Here is a 5,150-nt window from a genome sequence, read left to right on the forward strand (position 1 = left end):
CTGGACACTCTCTCTGGGTGGGGGCGGGGGTGGGGGGTGGGGGGTAGTCCTCTGAAGCCCCCTGGCGGTTTCTTGCCACCCAGTTGCCAGCCTCTCCCTTTCTTAGTTCACAAAGGAACTGATAAAGCATCTTGTAACCCCATGGCATCTGGACCAAAGCCCCATTCTCCACAGGGGATGCCTCCGATCCTACAAATTTCTGTCTGGCTAATCACGTCTTCACCTCTTCTCTTTTCCTCTTCTTTGGGTTGAATTAATTTAAGATTTTCTCTTTCCTTCTCATTGTTGAAATCTGCATCCTCTGCCAAATCATTGAGTACTACCTTCTTTTGATACAGAGCCTAGAATTTCCAAATTATAAATTCATACCTAACTATTGCCTCTAAGGAACACAGTCTTCCAAACAGATCGTTTTAAATATACCTACTGAGCCACACTAACAAAAACAGGGTGCTCCCGTGGTTTCTTCACATGTTAGTTCAATAGTTTTTCTTGAAGTTAATTCCACAAACTGATGGTGGTTCTTCTGGTAGGATTTGCTGCAAAGAACCCTGGTCTTCTTAAATCCAGTCTCCAAATCTTATGATTTTGCTACGTATGATCAGAAAATATTAAGAAAGACTCTGGATACACTTGCTTCTCAAATCTCAAGTAATCCTACCAGCTTCAAAGGTCACGAGTCTGAAATGTCAACTCATTTTTAAGTCAAAGCAGACCTGACAGGTCAATATATTGTCCCCACTTTACAGATGAGAAGACAGAGACTCAGAAAGATTAAGCCTTTCTAAACCTAGAGGATAGAGGAGGACCCAGGATTTAAAATCTGTGCTTTGCCCCCTTTGTATACTGCCTTCGAGAAAGATTTACTTCCTCCAGTTGCCAAAGAAATGAGGAATCAGGCTTTCAAACATTTTGCTGATTTTTTTTTAAGTGAAGATTCAGATATGAACTCACCATACATAAGAGGGATGTTACAGAGAGGTTGCATGTGAAGCTAATCTTTGTAAATTGAATCATATTGTAAATGCACTGGCTATTTAAATAATTCCTGAAGCAAATCATTTTGTATTTGTGAATCTGGATTTTCATCTGTGTATCCTGTTTGCCTGCAGAAATTACCTGTTCTCAGCTATCCCGAAATGGATGCAGAGACCATCATTCAGAAGAAGGGAATAGAATTGTGTTTCAAGGGAGGGTCACTGCCCCACAGAAAGCACTCAAGATAACAGACAAAGGAAGCCCAGCTCAGAAGTAGCTTCAGTTGAGCATGGTCTTGCGTATATGATATATTCTCTTTGAATATAGAGGGTGAGCCTCCCATAAAGTAATGGAGGCAGAGAGGTCAGGAGAGGGGAGAGAACCACAAAAACAGAAAAAAAGGGAATGAGATGGAAGGAATGGGAAGGGAGGAGAATGAGCCAGACCAAATGAGGTGAGAGATTCAGAGAGGGAACACCAGCCAAAGCTTGCGATTGCAGAGAGGAGGAGGCAGCAAAGAGCAGGGCGGAAGGAGAGGGCAGGAATGGGGAAGAAGAGGGTGGGAGAGAGAGAGAGAGAGAGAGAGAGAGAGAGAGCCTCTTGGTGCATCTGCCTGCTGTGCTGCCTGTGCTCAGCGCCCTGCCAGAGCACTCAGTCCAGAGCCCCTTGCTCCCCAGTCTAGCTGTTCCCCCTCCCCCAGGAGCCTGGTCTCAGGGCACAGCTGGCCCTATCAGGATTCAGGACCTAGAACCCCTCCTGCCTTCCAGTCCTTTCCTGGACAGGGCTTTACAGCTGCTGTTCACTCCCATCCCGGCGAGGGCTGTTCCTAAACCATCTCACCCAGAAAGCCCCCAGTCTCTCCCTGAGGCTTGAGTCCTCAAGGCCAATTCCTGTGCATAAGACCAATAAAGAGAAAACCTGGAGTGCTTGTCTTTAGTCTCCAATGGGCAACCTTGTGGCACAAACCCTTTCTGTGCAGCTCCAGAGGCCAGAAATATGACCAATGATTAGGGGCCCTACAGATTTGAGTATAAGAAAGACCTTTGGAATCAATCTGCCTTAAGATGGAATCTGGTGTCTCAGAAAGAGGTGAGTTCCCCGTCACAGGATGTATGTAAGCATACCTACTGAAGCTGGGATACCAAATCTACCTGTGATTGAGCTGAATGATCCAAGATCTCTTCCGTGACTCTGATTTCTCCTAAAACCCTTGAAAAATAGCTTTTAAATCCATCATTACCCATGAAACCTTGCCCTATTTATGTGATTAAAAGAGTCTTGCCTTCACATCAAGTTCAGGGAATAAGTTAATCTGAATCCTAGTCACATGATCACAAATTCTGAGTCACTGGGTTTTGAATTAGTGGGGTTTCCCAGGGGAATTCAAATGTTCCACCCAGGAGACATGGAAAAGAAGGTTCGCGCCTTCTGTGGGAACACAGCCCAGGGAAAGACGGGGAGATGGCAGGCAGCTAGCTGCCTCCTGTGCATTCCAATAGGCCGGCGGCTGCGCAGAATCTCAATGTTCCAGCCCCGAACAGTTGGAGCAGACGGAATTTCAGGAAAGGGATAAAACAGAACTGTCAGTCACCCAGACATCCGGTACTAGTGGGGGCGATTTCTCTGGGGCAAGTGTCAAGGTCAGGGTTGCCCTGACCCTTCTGGAAGCTTTCAGTCAAAGTCATGGCTTGCATGAAGCCTCTCCTGCTTCCATGAAGCTGACTTCTCGCCCTCTGCCCCTGGCAACACCCTGGGCTCGTGGCTCACACCATGCTTCAACCCTGAGTGGTGCATGTCTGTCTCCCTACTCTCCTGGGGACAGAAGCCATGTGATGGGCATTTAATACCTGAGATGGAAACACTTCGTGAGGTTCCAGGGGACCAGAGTCAGCAGGAGTGACTCTTTTCTTCTGGTTCCTTGGATGCTCTGGGTACTCTCTGACCTGGTCAATTTGGGGTTATTTTTAGGTCTTTGCTTTGTCCTCACCACCCCCATAAACAGCCCTACTAACCCCATTGCTGGTTGCCTTGTTCTTGTCCTCGGTGCTGCCCTATGTCCTACTGCCATTCACTGGCTTAGATAACCTTCCCCTGGGATTTCAACCTCCTTGGGACTCACCAGGCCCTGCTCTGCCAAAAGGAGGGCTCTCTGGCCATCCCAGCTCTGGGCTCTGCCTTTGGCACAATCCTCTTCCCATACCAGACCCTGCGCCAGCCCAGCCCCTCTGTCTCTGTCCCCCAACCATCCCGGCACGCTGAGAGCCCCATGACCTCAGGCACTGTGTTTCACCCCTCTCTGGATCCTTGGCCTCTAAGCAGTCACCAGGAGTGAGGAAGTGCTCAATAAAAAAAAAAAATCATCCAATTAAAATTGAACCGAAAGGCAAGGGAAAGTGAACGCTTTCTTCCACAATGTGAGATTTCAGCAGGGAGGGCTTAGGAAAGTTGGGGGAGCTAACTGAGAGATTTACTGGCTACCGTTTCTCTCTCCCTCTCCCGCACAATAATTGATGAGATCGTATCATTACTTCTTCAAATGGCCATGGGGGGTGGGGGGCGCCCAGCAGGGCCCCCATCCAGCTGGACGCAGCCACTGCTGCATAAGGCGGCACTACCATCCTACGGCATGTACTTCTGAGTCTCCTCTGGGATTGCCCACAATTACCCTCCTGGTTGTGGGCACCACTGGCTGGCAATATCCAGCCACCATCCTGCCTTTCAGACCCTTCACTGCATCCAGCTGTTAGAGGAGCAGGGTGAAGGGAGCCTGATGCCCTGTTATTTATTTGTCTCGTAAACATGATTTCATTCTAATTCTGATTTCCACCCGCTGAATGACCCCCACAAATGAGCAGGAGATTGCTATGTTGCTGCAAATCACACTGAATTTGGCCAACTTCAGAAATACTGTCCAGTAGATGCCTCTTCTTGTGAGCCACCAGGTCTTTTGTCATTACAACCCTTCCAGTGAGCAACCCTGGGTTTCTTCTATTCAGTAGTCCTATCACTTCCCCACATAAAACAAAATCCATACAATCCCTGTGGAGACTGGTGTGGATGCAGTTAAATAGCCTTTCATCACTGACTTCCAGCCCCCTTTCCAATGCACAGATCTGACTTAGGACAGAATAATATATTGCAGCCAACTGCAGCTCGAAAAATGTTTGTTGAATGCCTACTGTGTGCCAAACCCTGTGCCAGGATCTGGAGACACAGCTGGTTTAGGGGCTGACTCTCTGTTGTGTGTATCACAGAGTCCAGGTGCTGGGTTAAAGCAGCATTAAGCAAAGGGTGAACATGAGAGCTGTTCGTCCAGGACTTGGTGTTAGGGTCATCACTCTAAGTTTTTCATTAAGTAAAAACTCTTCATACTAGCCTTGCGTGAGGTGCTAGGGAAATAAAGATGAATAAGATAATTCCTATTCCAAAGGAGCTCACTATTTGGGGGTAGAAGAGATGGACAAATAAAGAGTGGACTGCAGTATCATGTGGTATGTGCTGTGTTGAAGGAGAATGTGGGGTCTGGAGGGCCCCACCTAACACAGACTAGGGAGAGGTAGCAGGTGTGAGAGAAGCCTCCCCAGAGTATGCGATGTTTGAGCTGAATCTTGAGGAATGAATTAGAGCTTGCCAAGGGGTATAGGCAGTAACGTCCAGGCAGCACATGCAAAATCACAAGGAGAGGAAGCCTGGCTGGTCAGGAATGCTAATTACTGGAGCATCCAAGAAGAGGAATAGGAGAGATGCATCTTGTGAGGGAGACAAGGGTGAAATTGTAAGGAGTTTCTTAGCTTAGCTAAGGAATCAGGCTATTGTCCTAAAATGCTGGCATCCAGGAGATCAGCTCGAAGGCTTTTGTTATAACTCTGAAAAGAAATGATGAGGAACCAAACAAAGGGAGTAGCTGGGAGAATAGAGGTAAGGTGGTTCCAAGACACCTTTTGAAGGTTGAAGCTATAGGGCTTGATGAGGCATTGAAAATAGGAGGGGAAGAGAGAGGATAGAATTAGAGATTGCGCTCATGTCTCTGGCTCAAGGGAAAGGCAGATTACAAAGGTTTATAGAATAGAACTGATAATATAACAAGGGTAACAGTAACAATAATAAAATAGTATTTTAAAAGAATTGCTAATGTGAGAGACTTGGGAGTAGAGCTATAAAACTCCTAAATA

Source organism: Panthera leo, chromosome C1 (assembly GCF_018350215.1).
Source record: "Panthera leo isolate Ple1 chromosome C1, P.leo_Ple1_pat1.1, whole genome shotgun sequence".
In the NCBI taxonomy this organism is placed as follows: domain Eukaryota; kingdom Metazoa; phylum Chordata; class Mammalia; order Carnivora; family Felidae; genus Panthera; species Panthera leo.